General features: G+C 39.2%; 1 protein-coding gene across 6 annotated transcripts in view; it reads right to left on the bottom strand.

Annotated features, from left to right (window-relative positions):
• Positions 1 to 19,258, bottom strand: part of cadm1a (cell adhesion molecule 1a) — a 391,315-nt gene that overhangs the window by 148,975 nt on the left and 223,082 nt on the right. The window lies entirely within an intron of this gene.

A 19,258-nucleotide genomic window follows, 5' to 3' on the forward strand; every position in this document is an offset into this window, starting at 1 on the left:
CCCACATGACTCTGAAGATTATGAAAAGGTCGCTGAAATATCAGAGGGTTTACTCTCCAATAACAAACATCACTGTGCCGAGATAGATATCATACCAGGTGGTATAAAATATGCAAATATGGGCCACATGTTCTGAAGCTTGACTCGGGGTGGCTCCTGGCTCATATTAGTCATGACTCGCTGGCAGCATGCATTGCCTGAATACTAAAGCACGGTTTAGACAGATGAACAGGCATATGAAGAAACACTGAGCTATGATAATGATCTTATCACTGATACAAAGTATAAAGTAACATATGATGGTGCAAACAGTGATGACCCTATGTCAAAGACAGGGTAGGGCCGCAATGTCTTTACAGTTATTCAAATATTCAGTGGTAGCAACAGGCCTTTAGCTTTCACTGAAAGGAAAACTCACATGTCTACATTTTTTTCCCATATTGGCTCTGCAGGTTGACAGCAAGCAAATGGGGAACATATTTCAGCTTCCAGAATGAAGCATGATTATGAATCTGAAAACATACTAAAGTGAGCAAGCAAACTACAGTCAGTCCACTCTCTGTAGTACTTTCTCTGAGACAGCGGTATACTCTATATTCACCTGTTTAAACAAGTCACATTAGCAGAAAGAAACAGATGGGGAACATTTTCAGGCACAAGCTATGTTAGACTTCATGTGTTGGATTTGTTTTTCACTACCTGCTGTGTAATGGCCTTAATAGACAAGGCTGTTCTGTACAGGTGCTGCTGACATGATAGCTTATCAAGGTGGAAATACTTTGATGATGGAGAAAGCACGTTACAGGAAGAAAGAGGGATATTAACAGTTTGCACCCCATAACTCACCAGAGTAAATATGTAAAATAATGGTGGGGAGCTCATCAAGAGAGTTTTGGTGAGGAGGTGGATCAAAATAAATAAACAAAGGAAGCTACATTATGTTAATAACCCAAACAACAGACCAGAAGACCAGGGATAGTTTTTGCAAAAGTTGTTTGCAAAAGTTGAGTGAAAAAGATGTTTTCTTGTTTCCATATTTGGATACATTTAAATTCTAAGACACCTTTCTGGCTTGTAAATGTCAGTGTTGAATAATTTTAGTACAGTTTAAAAATAAGCCAGAGTGCAGTGGAGAGATAGGGAGGAAAATTCAGTCAGATGTAGGAATCTCTGTGTACCAAGATAAAGGAAAATGCAGTCGAAGGGATTTAGGTGACATTTTGTCTTGAAATCTTATACACAGTGTTATGATGATCAAGACGATAGAGGTTCGGCGGTCCCCCTGAAGGTAGTGCACACTTAAATTCTGAGGAGCTTTGCAGTCCATTGAAACCATTGCTATTGGTAGGACTTTAATGAAGGTAGTACAATACAGTACCTGCATTTAAATAACCTCAAGAATAACTGGCCACATGTCTCATTGTGTCCAAATACTTTAATTCAACCATGTCAACTAATGCTTACAATAAGAGGCACAACTGTGATCAAGGACATATGTTTGCAAGCTAGCTACTATATATTTAGTTTTCCTTACAAGGACTATTCTTTGAAAGCAAAACCTTTTTTCTGAAGTCTGCACATAAGTATTGTAGGAAACACGTGATGCCTATTCAAACACAGAGTTCATGTAATTAAAACAGAAGTAGAATGGCAGTGAAAGTTAATCCTGGCATGCATTCAACATTCAACTGTAGGATTATCAAATAGTGTATTTGTCTTTGGAATCACGAGTGTCTTTGCTCTCAGTTGTACAGAAATCACAGATGATCCAAGCAAGAGAGAGAGAAACAGAGAGGTTTATGTGCAATTGACTGACATCACATCATAAGATTCCTGAGAACTGAAATCCTTAAATTTTAAACTGCCATGTCTTGCTGCTATCTGGGCCATCCACCTTAATAAACTGCCTGGGCAGCTGAATGTGAGTCATCTTCCACTGGATGTTTTTGTTGATATGTATTTTAAATAATGTGACCACAATAATGTGAACTTCATTGATGACAGTGCAGTCAATTGTAAATTAATGTGACATGTTACTTAAATCCCTTTAACATTACATTATACTTGCATTAATTTCCTGGAGACTTTCCCTAACACAACTTTTCTCCCCAAACGGCCAAGCTGTCCCCAGTTAACTGGTCTTAAGTCTAAAATGTGTCCCCAAAGGTAGCCTAAGTCAGACCCAAACACACACACACACACACACACACACACACACACACACACCATGCTTTTACACAAGATAACTAGCTAATACGTGATGCCATGCTTGTTAAGGAAACTTACATCAAAAGGGACCTCCCCCTAGAGGCTTATGTGCACGCGTGTAAATACATCGACATCCTTCCAGCTGTACTCTGAAGTAAAGTAGGCTAAATCCTCAGTCCTCTCACTGACAATTTAGTCTAACATCTGTGTGAGTGTGAGGAGTGTGAGTGAGAGATTGTACATGTGATGTTAGAATGTGTAGAATTAACCGTAGCAGCCCTAACACGGCAAGTTAATTAATGGAGGCCATGTCCATATTTACAAACAGCAATATTACATACACACTATACAATGGTAGAAATATACAACTAGTTGTTCACTGGATGACAAAACAGGGCACAGCCTTCAAACAATGATCTTAAATAACTATTGCCATTTAACTATTTTTAGTATTAGTAATTATTTTGTGTATGCTTTATTCCAGACACATACAAATAGTTTCTATCTTTCTGATGAATTGAGAGATTGACATGCTTTCATGTCAAATGGTAGCTGAGCTTGCCACTAATCATGTGTACCTGCTTGCCACTAATCATGTGTACCTGCCATTTTGAAAACAACCTTAAAGGACCCACACACTAATTAGATATTAACTCAATGTGTTTGAATGAAGGTATTTAATCAGCTCCACTAAGTGCTAATGTGCTTTGTTGGCTTTGGTCTGGCCCCCTATCTGACTGATACAGTGGCTTTACTTTGCATAAAACAAAAAGACAGCACAACATATGTCTGCTTATAAATATGCTAGAAGCGTGTGGAAGCGACAAGAATCCTAATCACCAATCCTAATGTTACTATGATAACCTCCACAGCTTGGTGTTTGATGTGGAGCTTGGTGTGAGATACAGGCTTGACGAGCTAGCCCAATTTAAAGCAACAGGGCACATTCTCCAGCAAACAATGGGATAAGAATAGGAGATTTCATATGCAGTACATTTTGAAAAGTTGTTATTTTGGAAATGTGAAAATTGACTAGACTTGACGTAGATAAAATGTTATAAGCATAGGAGCATGCTTTGCTAGTTAGCACATATTTGATAGTCGTATTCAGAAAGTTCATGTAAAATTGTTGATTCAGTACTCCCAAATTTAAAGACATGTTTCAAGTGGACTATTACTGAAAATTGCTAGGAATTATTGTGTGTACACGATATATTATTGGGCCAAATACTGTATAATGCAACTGTTCCTAAAAAGTTCATCTAAAAATGTGCTTTTCAATGACAGGACTTTCAGATAATTTTCACAAAAGCAATGAATGTATAGTGACAGTGTGAGCCTGTTGTGTTTTGGTTTGTTTGTAGCCCTATTGTTATCTATTAGAGGTAATAATCTCAACATGTGAACAGTAAGCCCAGTTTAATTTATTCAGGAATTCCAGATTATGTTGGGGAGTAGACACCATCTCCACATTTAAAAGTAGGCTTAAGACTTTCCTTTTTGATAAAGCTTGATCCCTTAGTTGTGCTGGTATAGGCCTAGACTGCCAAGAGACTTCCCCATGATGCACTGAGCTCCTCTCTCCTTCTCCCCCTCTCTCTGTCCATGTGTATGCATTCATATCCCATTAATGACTGTTACTAACTCAACTTCTTCACTCTCTTGTAATTTGTGCTTTCTCGTCTCTCTCCCCTGCTCTGTTGCTTTCTGCAGGTGTTTCTGCCTCCGGAGCTGTAGAATCTGGATCCCTGGTTGCAAGCCAACCACTGCTTTGATGTCCTTCTTTGACACCCACTAGTAAAATCATTATTATTACTATCATTATTAATTTTATTAATATTTGTATTATTACCACTGTCATTCTATTATTATTCTATCAGGTTGGGTTATACAGACAGCTTTGTAGCTTCCTGGGGCTTTCAATTGCATCTTATAGTCTCCATGAGGACCAACTAATTGGTCTGTTTTTGTATTAAATGAGGTCTTTCGTACGCATTACACGTTGTTTATCATTGTTCTAGACCCACTCAGCCGAGAAGTGAGGAAGCACACCTTTATTGCATCATGAAATCATCATTGAGGTTGTGCAGCTAAACTCTCCCTATGAGGCCCTTAAGAGGACCCTTGATCTTAGCACTTAGCACCCTGATACCCAGATGTCTGTCTGTAATACTGTTGAATATCTAAGCAGTGAAATGCAGCATGTTCCTCATTGATATCATGCACTCCATGAAACTGACCAAACAGACGGTTTGTTCCACAGAAGGTTTGGGGAGCATGCACCGGTCTGCATTTTCTCCTTTCAAAATAACATAGATCGACTGGGGATTTGGACCACATGAGATAAGGTGTTTGTGAATATCTGCATGGAATTCATTGTGGATATTTATTGTCCAAAGAGGATGAGCCATTTTGGACCATCCATGAGCTTTTTCCCCAGCATCACCCTTAAGTCATAAAAATACTGCATCTCATGATAGGTATATTCCCATAAATAATGACAGCAGAGACGAGACCACAGTAAGACAGACAGGTGCCAGCACTCCATAAATATGGGCAGTCCCTTCATATCCCTATTATGAAAATGTATTGCGTTAGAACACCAACTTAATAGACGTGATCCAATAAACTCAGTTAAATAAACCGTAATGGCATCCAAAAGGATATCACATCATCGGGGACATGTTGAAGGAAAAAAGCTATGATCAACGTGGCATTTGTGAATCTCACACACCTATGGCGAGCATGCCATCTGGGTAATCAGCAGTCAGCATGACCTCCACACACCCACACATCTGACCATCATCACACAGTACAGATCTGCCAGCACACCCGCCTACACACACAAATTTCTGTACTGCTATCATTATGAGGACCTTCCATTGACTGAGTTTATTACCTAGCCCTTAACCCCAATATAATACTAGGCAAATTATTGTCTTTGTGGCTTTGTCATTTGTTGTGATGGCTGTATCTCAGAAAAAAAACATGTCCTCTATAGTGACCACTTAAGCCTGACAAAAATAATCTCAATCCATAAATTATCATTTTACACAACTATGCACAAATAAAAACACTAGCGCACATGAATGTCATGTGAAATTGCATCACACAGCTAACCTTAGTAAGCTTTACCCTTTTGCATCTTGCAGTAGTTAACAAAAGCAAGCTTATTTGGCTTGGTGATGAAAGAAAGGCCAGTAAAAACTCTTTCTTGAAAGAACTCTGCGAAGGGCAGTGAAGGGAAATGTGATGACTATGTAGCCCTGTTGGTGGCCATTGTTAACAAGTGGGAGCGTACCTGACATAATAATGACACAGCACGAAAAAGGCTTTGGCTGGCCAATTCTAAATGTGGAATGTCACAATTACTAACAATGCGATGCACAAAGAAAACAACATTTTTAGTTTCAGGTTAGTCGGTAGTGCTCTCAGATTTGGTTGTGCAAAAAGTGTTTGGGAAGCAGAGACTTTGGAAAACAGCAAGGTGAAGTTGCATTGGATGAACAACTGGGACTTTAAATACTAGAGTGTATTGGGTCACTGGGCCCAATACATCAAAATGATCAAAACTGTAGAGACTACTGCTGCCAAGAAACATCAATCATTTAGGTCAGTCAGAAGTCAGATTTCACTTTTAGTATCTTATTTAACTTACTTTAGTGTGTCACATATTAACTTATATTACATTATTTTCAAAATGGAAGCAGCAATATTGCTTAAGCACCGATGTCTCTCACCAATTATGTTTTTCTTTACGTTAAATCATTTTTTTGTTTGTTGTCTTTTTAGTGATTAGTTTATGTCATGCAGCTGCAGTACATCTCCACTGCGTAACACTGAAAAAATATGACAGAAAAAAGTCAATGATATTTTATCAAAAGGGAGATTCTATTATCTGGGTTGTTGCCCTTTCGTAGCAGAATTAAATCTTACATGCAAATTGGAGTATGTTGGATAATGCTGTATGTAACCTTTGGGGTTATACAGATGAATACATCATCATTAAACCTTATCATATCCTTCAGTGTTATTCAATCTTCAGCCCAATTATGCTAAAACACTGAACAAAATGTTTCATTAACAAATTGTCAATTCATCCATCTAATGGTTAAAATAGTACGAACATAAAAGGACAAAAGAGCAGTTGTCACCTTTTTAGAGAACAGCCTGAAAGATCAATTGTATGCATTCATGGTGCCACTGGTCTTCATTGTATATGTAAATTCTTGAAATCAGTTCAACAGGAAATCCCAAGAAACACTATCTCATTCTTGCGACTGTAACGACATTACAGTGGTTATACCAGAGTTAGGAGGAATGTAGTTAGACTGCTTGATTACAATAACTTTAAAGTCACATAAGACATTCAATTAAAAGAATATTGGTGTGAGATAGAGCACAGCAACACTAAAGACTGAAGATGAGAAATCGGGCCTTTGCGCTTATCTGGCTTCGACAGCCAGCCAACAACAGCTACAATAGTGCAGGACTTTATAGACAGCGAGACCTCAAAGGAGTGAGGCCAAATGCCATTGATTTGTAAATTAAAGAGCAACTCATTTTGGCAACCATAACGACCCAAGATTTCCTTTAGTAGAACAGAACAAAACTGATGTCCTTCTTCATTAAGGTCTGCTGCCGATTTGGATTCGACTACAATGTGATGGTTTGCCAACTAAGAAATCTGCATGTTATCTTAAGAATTCCCTAAGACACACCAACATACAATGGGTGTAAGCACAGAAGCATAAGGCCTGCTATTTCTTTGAAACAGGTCAATTCTTTGTGAAAGATCCTTGAGCGTTGAAACCTGAAAATTATCTTTCACTGTCACAGTCTTTAGATGTCTGCAATGGTCGAGAGGTCATCAATGTTTTCTTTGTAAGCTTTGAAAGATATGCCAGACAACGAATCATAAAATGGCTCAGAGATAAGCGATAACACCCTTCTGCGGCAAAAAGACACAATAGATAGCATTGTTTTTCCACCTTTGGTCATAATCCAGCAGCGTTGGCTAGTCTCATGAGATCCCCTCTATGCATTCTAGATATAGCACTGCTAAAAAGGAGATAGTGCTCAGCTGCATAAACTTCTTTAATAAATAATTATATAATGTTAAATATCAACATTTTTTCCTGCTCAGACACTATAAAGAAGGCAGTTGCAAGATGTAAATCTTTTCTTGAAGTACTATATAATAAAGACATCATGATAATGCTATTTCTGTTTACATTAATCAAATCAAGGGTAAATCCAGATGACTAATCCATATACAAATTTGTATATATATACACACACACACACACACACACACACACACACAGTACATAAGTATAAGTGTTCTTGTAGAAACATAACAGCTCTGAGGATACTCTTTATATAATTTCACTTTGGCTACTGTAATTACAGTCATCCATAATAGCAGAGATTCAGGAGCTATTTTGTCCAGTAATGCATTATTACAGTAATGAGACAAGATCTTCTACAAGAGAATACAAGTTTGACAATCACCGGTACCCCTAGCAATATGTCATACTGCACAACCCAAACAAAATGTATACAGTCCCCTCCAAGCAAATTCCTTGTTTTTGTTGTTCACTGAAGACATTTGGGTTTAAGATCAAAAGATGAGTATGAGACAAGAGTTCAGAATTTCAGCTTTTATTTCCTGGTATTCACATCTAAATGTGTTAAACAACTTAGGACATATCACCGTTTGTATTAGACCACAACATTCTTAGGTGAGCAAAAGTAATGGAACAAATAATCTTAAAGTAAATAACATTTAATATTTGGTGGCATAACCAACCTGTTGCATTCTTCATTTGTGATGCTATTCCAGGTTTTTACCACAGCCTCTGTCAGTTCTTGTTTGTTTTGGGGGGTTCTCCCTTCAGTCTACTCTTAAGGAGGTGAAATGCAGCTCTATTGGGTTAAGGTCAGGTGACTTGGCCAGTCCAAAACCTTCCACTTTTTTCCCCTGATGAAGTCCTTTGTTTTGTTGGCAGTGTGCTTTGGGTCATTGTCCTGCTGCATGATAAACTTCCTCCCGATTAGTTTCAATGAATTCCTCTGTAAATTGGCAGACAAAATGTTTCTGTCCACTTCTGAATTCATTCTGCTGCTACCATCATCAGTTACATCATCAATAAATATTAATGAGTGTGTTCCAGAAGCAGCCATGCACGCCCAAGCCATGACATTACCTCCACCATGCTTACAAATGAGGTTGTATGCTTCGGATCATAAGCAGTTCCTTTCTTTCTCCACACTTTGGCCTTTCCATCACTTTGGTAGAGATAAATCTTGGTCTCATCAGTCCATAAGATGTGTTCCCGAACTTTTGCGGCTCATTTCTGTACTTCTTTGCAAATTTCAATCTGGCCTTCCGATTCTTCCTGCTGATGAGTGGTTTGCATCTTGTGGTGTGGTCTCTATATTTCTGCTCTCTGAGTCTTCTTCCAACAGTGGATTGTGAGAACTTCACCGCTGCACTGTGGAGGTCGTTGGTGATGACACTTACTGATATTTTGGGGGTTTTCTTCACAGCTCTCACCATATTTCTCTCATCAACTACTGTTGTTTTCCTTGGCCGACCTGTTCGACGTCTGTTGCTCAGTACACCAGTAGTTTATTTCTTTTTCAGGACATTCCACATTGTTTTGCTTGCTATGCCCAATGTTTGTCCAATGGCTCTGGTCGATTTTCCTTCTTTTCTCAGCTTGACAATGGCTTGCTTTTCTCCCATAGACAGCTCTCTGGTCTTCATGTTGGTTTATCCTCTTTAACAGGAAATACAGTCTTTATAGGTTTGAACCAAGGAGGAAAACTTAGACTAGTCATGCAGAGCTATTTAATGTTTGGACAATCAACCTAAAAGGCAACACCTGGGCAACAAGAAACATCTGTCAGTCACATGTTCCAATAGTTTTGCTCACCTGAAAAATGGGTGGGTTCAAACAAAGGGTGGTATGACCTGAGTTGTTTAACACATCTATGATGTGAGGTGATCTGAATACCAAGAAATGAAAGCTGAAATTCTGAACTCTTGTCTCATAGTCATCTTTTGATCTTAAATCCAAATGTCTTCAGTGAACAACAAAAACAAAGGAATTTGCCTCACCGTTCCAATACTTTTGGAGGGGACTGTATAGCTGCCTGGTGCTGAATAAACAAACCATTGCTGCTGGATGTGTTTGGACTACAGGAAACCAGAGGACTCACACAGTTTGTGTCCCACTCAAATGATCAGGAGCCTAATTAGACACAAATGCGTAGACACAAATGAAGGCATGTCACTTTCTGAGCAAACTTTGGGATAAAAAAAAAACAAATGACTTAACAGGAGAATGAGAGCAATCCTCCACAGAAACTTTGACCCATGCGCAAAACTTGAGAAATTATCATCCTGTCATGATCCCAACAGCTCAGTAGGTTGAGAAGTCCTTGTTGTGCCTATGTCTCAGATTGAAACTCTGTTTTCAAATTGATACCATTGTGTAAAATAAGTTTAAATATTTCCTCTCATGTCTCAAATATGAGTACATGGTTTTATATATTGTTATCACATGATACTTGCCTTATCCCCAGGCATTTGAGCCAAGTGCCCAATTTATGTAACCCTCCCTAATTTTGTTGTGGTGACCAGTAAAGCACCCACATTGCCAGATGTTAATCTCAACACAATTCACAGTTGAATTTCAGAACATCAACATTAATATACGAGGAAATTTAGGGATTTGACATAAAACATAAAAATGTTAGGGAGGGTGACAAAGTGAAACAATAAAAAACCTGTGTCGGGATCGATCCAAATTCTCAAAGAAACCTGCAAGATTCAGGATGCTTTTGAGAGTATTGATTTAGCTAGAGCTGCTGCACTGCTTATCGCACCCAACAACCCTCTATTACATCCTAATCCAATCCACAAATTTAACAGCAAATAACTGAACCATTTTTAGAGTCATGTTCAATGCAGTGAATTCTGCTGCAAGATACTCCATCACCTCCAATACCAAAGCTTTCCACATAAAATGTGATAAGTGTTTTCGGAAAAAGACCCTCAGACCCACAGTTTTCTCCGAACCAAGCCCTGTCTTTCGTCTTTCATCTGTACAAAAATAAATTTAGTAGCATCCCAGTGCATCAGCAGATTGTTCCACAGGTCACTCAGCCCTGGACTGATGTATCATGAACAATGTCCAAGGCTAAGACTACCCGGGTGGAAATGAATAGTCAAAAATATTCCTTTCCTAAATACTTTTCTATGACCTCCACTGAAAAGGTTTTCAAGAGAAAGATGCAAAGGAGAATTCATTAGAAGTGAAACAAAGACATGCATAGTGCTGAGAATCCCACCTGAACTGACAGTACCCAAGTGTAAGTAAGTACCTGAAGCATACATCAAAATATGATATTAAAAGAAAGTTATTTCTATTTCAGTACCAAGCTCCCAGACATCTACCACACAGTATTACATCCATTGTATGTGTGGCACACTGTATTTCTATATGGAAATGATTGCCAAGTGGAGCAAGTTTATATGGTAATCTTGTTCACATAAACCATCTTCATGAGTGGCTGTTTTTTGAGAATTCTTTTCCAGATCCATTTTCTCTTCCTCTTTACCTAAACTTCCACTGGTTGATACCACAGAACAGCGGTGAAATGATTCAAAATAATTTGTGAATAAATTATAAATCCACTTCCACACTGATTTGCATGTATAATTTTTTATATTCTCAGACCTAAATCAAGACAAATATTCACCCCAATCAGTCGTTTACTGAGTGCCTCCTTGCGTGATTATTTCAACAAGGTCGTCTTTACTAAGGTTTGAGATTTTTTCATGGGCCAGATCTCTGACAATATGAACATAGTAGTACTGTTCTTTTACAAAATACGCTGCTGTAATTTTCCACCATACAAATGGAAGTGACACCTTTCAAACATTGTCCACATCTTTCCAGGCACAACTGTTCAGCTATTCAACCGGCCTCTGAGCGTCAGAGTGCTTACTTAGCATTTGCGTTAGAGTAGCTTCTGTGATAAAGTGTTGGATGGCATTGATTTTGTGCCAGTGGTGAGTCTATTCTCGTATGCTTTAGTCTTCTTTTTTCCCCACTCACCACTGCCCTTCCTGTGCTCTTTTCTGCTTTGGATAGCACAAAACAAAGATGTGTAGCCTCTCAACATTCATGCTGGGAGGTCACCCTATCCAAGCTCCCTAGCTGTCTGTAATTTTCAGACCAGAGCGAGTGAGAAATCCTGCACACTGAACAACCCTTTGGACACATACTTAGTGCATTATAATACAGAAATACTTCTCTTGTAAATTTCAACATTTCCCATTTTAGGAACATTTTTACCTCTGCACCAAAGGCGCTTTCACACTTAAATTGCTGGGTGTGGTTTAAACATTTATGCAAATTTGGTTAGTTTACACCTCTGGTGTGGATTAAAAAAAAAACCTGACCCTACCATCTGAATTTCGCAGCTGAAATCAAGACTCATCAGACCAGACATTTTTCCAATCTTCTGTTGTCTAATTTTGGTGAGCCTGTGTGAATTGTAGCCTCAGTTTCCTGTTCTTAGCTGTCAGGAGTGGCACCTGGTGTGGTCTTCTGCTGCTGTAGCCCATCTGTTTCAAGGTTCGACGTGTTGTGCGTTCAGAGATGGTATTATGCATACCTTGGTCATAATGAGTGGTTATTTGAGTTACTGTTGCCTGTCGTCTCAAACCAGTCTGCTGATTCTCCTCTGACTCTTTGACATCAACAAAGCATTTTCGTCCAGACAACTGCCCTCACTGGATATTTTCTCTTTTCGGACTATTATCTGTAAACCCTAGAGATGGCTGTTTGTGAAAATCCCAGTAGATCAGCAGTTTCTGGAATACTCAGACCAGCCCTTCTGGCACCATCAACCATGCCACGTTTAAAGTCACTTAAATCCCCTTTCTTCCCCATTCTGATGCTCAGTTTGAACTTCAGCAAGTTGTCTTGACCATGTCTACATGCTTAAGCAACAAAACAGGTGTACCTAAAAAAATTGGCCGATGAGTGGATGGATGGATGTGTAGATGGATAGATAGATGGATGAATTGTTGGAAGTGAATCATGCAAGAGTCAACCTCCAATGTAGTTTTCAGAGAAAATTAAATAACAACTTGTGTGTCAGCATGTGATCATCTGGATTTTGCCTGATAATAAAAAGTCAAAAGTGGTTGAAAAAGAGGCAATGTGTGATTAAAGCCACTATGATTTAATCTGAAAATGTCTAACTTTGGTGCCCCATTGCAGTAGTATGAAAATTATCATAAAAAAAGCTAACAGGAACTAAAAGGCAACAATGGATGTCTCTTTGTTTGCTTTTTGTTCAAGACCATGTGAACCAGACTAGAGGCTTGTAAACTTTCAAGTAGAATATAACACCTTGTTCAGCTTGCACATGCACCCTTCCCTAATTAAAAAAGTATTCAATGTACTGTCATGAGACTGAAGAGGAAAGGCTGTGATGAATATATATGAGTACAATTAAATGTATTAAATACATCTTAATATTTGGATGTGCTGTCGCTCTACCTTTAAGAGTGACTTGTATGGATAAACATTAATGTAGTATGTTTCTGATTTTAAATGGGTTCATACAAATATTATGCAAATGTTATGATTACATAGATTGTACAGAACGTGTGCACTGGTCACTCGGGGTGATTATAATTTTTGATTGAATTTGCTTGAACATTGCTAGAAATGCACATGCTAAATACCTATACCTACAGTATGCAAAGGAGGAAGGAGTTCAGGCTGGCTACAGAGGAGAAGAACAAGTAGAAGGGGAACGGCTATAAATGGACAGAGATGAAAGAAAAGGAGGAGGTACAGAGGGAGGGAAAAGGAAGGGGAGGAAGGATAAATGGTTGAATGAATGAATAGATGGATGGACAGATGGGGGTTAGGTGGCTGGAGGGAGGTATGCTACATATAGGCATTGATCCACAGGAGGGGCCATCAAAGATAGAGTGACATTTATGGCGCTGCTGACTGCACTGGCCTGCCCTCAGCAGCAGGCACAGCAAGCCGTGACATTGTCAGCTGTGCTGGGAAAACTGGCGCTGCTCTTGACTACTACTGTGCCATAGACACTTTCTCTATAGATCCAGGTCGAAGGCTGAGGGGTCTTGTTAGCTGCAGAGGGTGATATACTTCTTCTGTATTCAACATGGATTTGGAGCGAAATGAAACACAGCTGGAGTGAAACCTTTCATTGCTCCCAAAGAGAATTTGCCTTGCACATGTAATGAGCACATATATTAAAAACATACAGCATAGATAACAAGGTATCTTCAAGTTGCATCAAGTTAGACCTTTTAATAAATTTTTAATGCCACTTATGCTTATTTATGTAAATAAAGTGCCAAATGGAGCTTAGCTGTTTAATCAGGGAGATTACACTCTCATAGGCATGCTCATTTCACATTAATGCATATTTGCTGTGCTGCTAACTCAGTATGTCAGCTGACTCTTGGAGTTCCCATGATTCACTTCAACCAATCTGATTTCGCCATGACCCCTGCCAACCAATCACCTTGTTGCTGTCAGACTTGAAATCTGGACCTTTCTGAGCTGTCATCTCAGCACTGCCCCTGTGTGCCCTACCTCCACCCTTCACCTCACTTGTTCATATTCTGGTATTGATAAAATACCCCCAAAAAATGCTGTCAGAATGTGCGCACCTCATGCATACATTGGGCCAGCATACACACATTTTTTGAGGGAGTTTAGAGTACATATAGTAAAGTGATGTGAAAATGGAAAAATAAGCTGAGGGACCAGATTTAATATACAAAGTTATTAATTTAGACTGATATTTGGTCTGCTTTTGTTGTTGCTGCTGTTTTATTTCCCATGTTAATGTCCTTTTCATTTAATCCTTTATTGTAAAGCACTTTGATTGGATTGCCAACCAGGCAATGCAGGCAACTGCCCTGGGGATCCAAACCCGCAAGGCCCCCCCAGTCCCAGGTTCCCAAAGCACAACATCAAGTAAGGCGGGTCCTGCATTATTACATGAAGAATAATGGAAACAATGTCTACATGTTGCATACCATTTCCTTCGCGCAGTGGAAAAGGGCTATACTGTAGGTGCCATTGGGGGAAACGTTGTAAATTGCTTTATTGGGTCAATACCACCAAAAACGTAGCCTAGAGATTCCATCAACATGACTCTCACTTTGCACATCATAGCAATCCCTTGAAAGTATCCCACATTGCTTCTTGAGGGTAGAGTAGAAGCCAATGATCAGGTGTCATTATCCATACATGTTGCATGTTAATACCAGGTGGACATGGGATCATAAAAGACTGTTCCGTCCTTTTAAAAATAATTGCATATATTTCCTGTAGAAGATGATTACGCTTTCGTACAAATAGTACTCACTATTGGACACTGAGTCCATAAATACATGAAGATCGGTCTTAGTTGCAAGACTTTATTCTTCATCCCTCCAGGCTTATACACATTACCCACTAGCTACTGCATGTCTGTGATGTGTGTTCTTTCACTGGCAATCATGAAATGATTGCAGGGAGAGAATGGTGGGTAACAAGCATCGCTGTTCAGCATTCCTAAACAGCCTTTGCTGTCAAGGGCATTTACACACTGCAAAGGATGGACACATTTGTGCACGCACACACACACACACACACACACACACACACACACACACAACGGGACAAAAAATTATATGTTTGGGAAACTGACTTCACCTTGTTGCATCCTAGTGTGGTATTGCAGTAGTTTAAAATCAGCTGTGAGAGGTTTATTGCGTTGGTTTTTGGATGATTTGTGTTTGTTTTTGTCTCCCTTCCTTCTGTCCTAAATTTCAACGTCTTTGAAGCACAAAGACTTAAAAATCTTACTTAGGCTACTGGGCCACTAAAACACCTCATCTAATTACAGGTGCAGCTTTCCTCAAAAAAAGCAACATGCTGAATTTTAGCAGTGACAAAAGACTTTCTTCACAGTTTCTTATTATCAAAGAAAGGCCGAGCATCAATATTTAATTTGATGCCACTACTGCCTCCACAGCAGACTCCAAAAAAAACAATATTTGAGCATTATTGTCGGTAAATTTGTGATGGAGGGATTTGGTCTTATTCATAAACAATACTCTTTGCCAGCTTCAACAGATCTTATCCAGAGGAAAGGAAATGATAGAGTGAAATGTCTTACTTATTGTGCACTGGGAGCCAAAAAAGGATATTTCTGTTTGCAGGCTTCCACAATCAGTCAATACAAAATATATTACAGATCCTGTGGGGCTGCAAACAGACACTTGTCTTTTTTTGTACTGTCCAAACTTGCTTGATTACAGGGTTTTGGTTATTTTATCCTATCCACTTCCACACCAAAGATTTATGTAAACAAATGAAAACAAGATGGAAGGGGAGAGTTCTTCGCTTCTCTTCTGTAGTATCACATTAATATGAATTTTGGAGAACTGGATCGGGAGCTGACAGGCAGTTATCTGCCTGAAGGTTTCATTGGGAGAAAAGCGGGTTTTCCATAAATTAATCTTTAATGGCTTACCCTGGTTTATTACAACACTGGTTTTATTTTGGTAGTTTTGGCAATCATTTCTATCAGTTATGATAACATACTCAACAAAAGTGATTGCTGGGATCTGGGAACACAGCAACACTACTGACCATCAGACAGGTTGAAAACAAAGCCACAGTTTAGCCGGATTATCTGGAGCACTTTATTTTGAGGTAAAGCTGGCCATGAACGCAACTGAAATGTTGGTAATAATCCCTCACCGCACAGGACAATTGTGCACATGCAACTATGGTAAGGACAGCTGTTCAAATTTGAATCAGGAGTTCTGTCTATGGTTGTTCACAACAGACAGTTCTGTAATGACATTACTGTTCCTCTTCCAAATAAATTTGGCTAACCAGATCATAGTAATTACCTTGGTGAGTATATAACCAATTGTCATTACCAAACAGGTATGATGGCCAAAACTAAAAATCATGTTGTGATAGACTAGCATTCCCCCTATCTATTAGCCATATTCACACTAGATTACTACTACTACCACCTTGTGTAATCTAGGGATTTGCCACCCATGTCTGTGCTTGGTGCAGCATTTACCCCAAGGGGGTCCCAAGGGGGAGTAGCTCCATAAAGTTTGAATTGAAAAACAAAAACACTTGTTTCCGTGCATGCCAGCCAGCTCATTATCTCTGGAGATGTCGGTCCTTTGATAGATTTCAGCTCGCTCTTTCTTAGAATGGCTCTCCATGCTGAGAAGCTAGATGAGCCTCCTGAATTTTGAGCCCAATCTGTTACCGAACTCAGATTTCTAATTTCCTCTCCTGCCTTCACAACTCACAACTTGAAGAGGGTAAAAAAAAAAGTTTGGATAAACCAAGGAAAGTAAAAAATAAATTCTGTTTCACAAGAGCCTGATATTTGAATGTGGTGAAATATGGTAGGTAACATTTGAGGGAATTTGACTTCTGCTGGACAGCAAAGCTTTAGAAAGAATTTGCAACAAGTGCCTAGCCCTTTTTTGTGTGTTTTTATTACTTTAATATTTAAAGAGTGACAAGATCTATGCTTTTATAAACTCTATATAAGAATAAAAGAGGGAGTATCTGTACACCAAATCTAGACCCTCTTTGATTAACCAACATCACTAGAACAAATTCCTGAACTTTCTCAGCACTTGAACGCACCTTTAACAGAATGTTTCTGTCACAATATGTTCATTTGGGCAATTACAGACATTGACAAACAATACTAAACACAAAACTATTGTTGGTATGGTTCTCGGCCACATGGCCTGAGACTAACACTTAGTTAGTCATTATATGTACACTTATACCCAGAACTAAGTGTATAGTGTTTATTGACATTGAAGTGTTATCTTTATTCTGAGAAAATCAAGTAAGAAATAAAATCTGTAACTGTATTACTGCATTTATTACATATTGTATTCAAGATGTGTCTGTTTCCTGAGTTTGATGGACTGTTTTTTTATTATTTTCTTTTTTTTAATATTGTTGCGATTTATCCTGTTTTCTTATTGAGGTTTGCTCTTTTTTATGAAAGTGTGCTCATAAAAGAAGCCATGGATTTTGAGCTTTGAAGTGGGCTTACAAGAGACCCAGACTACACAATTCTACATACTGCGTTGTCTTATTCTCTCCCCATGAGTATGTTATGACTCAAACTTTATATTTACAAATACAAACATAGATACATTACAAATAATTCTTCCTCTGTATCTTTCACTGAAAACTTTCAAAAATAAATAACAGAATTGTACTTTTAATTCATGTCATCAGTTTAATTTAATCAAATGGTTATCAACACTTATTATGTAGAAAAACAGTTAACGGGGAAGGGAAAAACAGACAAGCCTTCTCTGGAGTCTGTGCACATGGTCCTCAATGGCCAATGGGAGACCAAGCAGCACAGGACATTAATGGTCAGTGAGGCTTGGCCCTCAAGAACGCCTGCCAGATTGCAATCCCTCACCTTGATGCACAAATGGCCCTGCACAACAGGCCGAACCCTCCCATCCTCCAACCACACACCGGAAATGAGTGATGAGTCTCCAGTTAAGATCTGCGGGAGGCCTGGGATTGAACAGAACTGCATTTTGTCACGCTAACACCGGAGGGGACATTTGAAACAGGATGACACCTCATGAATATCAAATGGCACCCTGCTTTTTAGCGTGACACACTTCACACTTTCTGGAATTAATTATCGGTGGATAATGTGGCAGCGAGCTGGTCGACCACCGCTCCAAGTTTTCAAGGTGTTCTGAAAAACGTTTTGATGCTAGTGAAGTTGGACAAAGAGAAGAACATTTTTCAAATTCCAGAGTTAACAAGCACCTCAAACAGATCCACAGCACAGTGATCAAATGAGGCAAAAATAGCAAATGTGTCACAATTATCAGGTTTGGACTTCTTTGAAAAGCTACTCCTTCAGACAATATATTGTTTCTTAAAATCATATGTGTGGAGTTTTATATTTCAAGGGTGTTCTCTTTATTCTCTGTGTCCTTCTGCTACAGGAGTGAACCCTGCTCCGGCACAAAGATGAGATGATTAACTTCCAGAATGGATATAGTTGTACTTCCAACATACTGGCTGAAAAGCATCTCTGGACTTCTCAATTCTACTACTATCGCAGGCACCATCTATGCCTGTGTTACAGCCAACTTCATTAATATAAAAGGTGTTAGGACAGAGCAGGAAAGAGTCGCACCCTGGACACTCCATCACAGCATGGAAAGAGGGAGAGGGGTGGCTTGTGTAAGTGCGTGTGTGTGTGTGCGCGCGTGCGTGCATGCATGCGTGTGTGTGCGCGCGTGCACATGTCTATGTATGTGTCCCAGGCTGCTTCAAAGGCAGCCTCTTGGACAAGATCAGCGCTGTGACCGTGTTCCAAGCCTATCAACAGGCTGTAGGCTGGCAGGTTTCTGGAGTGGAGACGAGCCTTTAATTTGGGACAGATGAGAGAGACAGTAAAAGACAATGTGAGCAGGGGGGTTGGGGGGCGGGGGGCGGCGAGAGAGAGATAAGAATGGCTAGGGTGGTTTCAGAGAACCTGCTGAGTGAAGCAGGCGTCCAGCCAATGGAGGGAAGCCAATGGAAAAACAACTTTTGCATGTAAACCCATATGCACAAAGACACACTGTTAAACACTGAAAAAACAGTACATCTGAAGAGAGAACTTTACCTTTATTTGAAACAGGCTGATATTAGAGACGATATTTCTAATTTAGTATAACTTATATCATCGTTTTTTCTGATCTGCTCCTATTTTCATTTGCTGTTGCTGCTGTCAAATACTTCCTCTATGTTTAGCAGTTGTCTTGATACATCGAGGACAATGTATATTTCCATAGTACGAATTCCATCAGAACTCACCAATTTGCCTTTAATGTGAATTGCTGAGGTGCACTGACAACAGCTTAATACGGTTACAAAATTGGCAGACTAAAACAAAGTGAAATTAA

This window comes from Micropterus salmoides, unplaced genomic scaffold, assembly GCF_014851395.1.
Source record: "Micropterus salmoides isolate LMB-PRFRI ecotype aquatic unplaced genomic scaffold, ASM1485139v1 Ms_hic_scaffold_9, whole genome shotgun sequence".
NCBI lineage: Eukaryota > Metazoa > Chordata > Actinopteri > Centrarchiformes > Centrarchidae > Micropterus > Micropterus salmoides.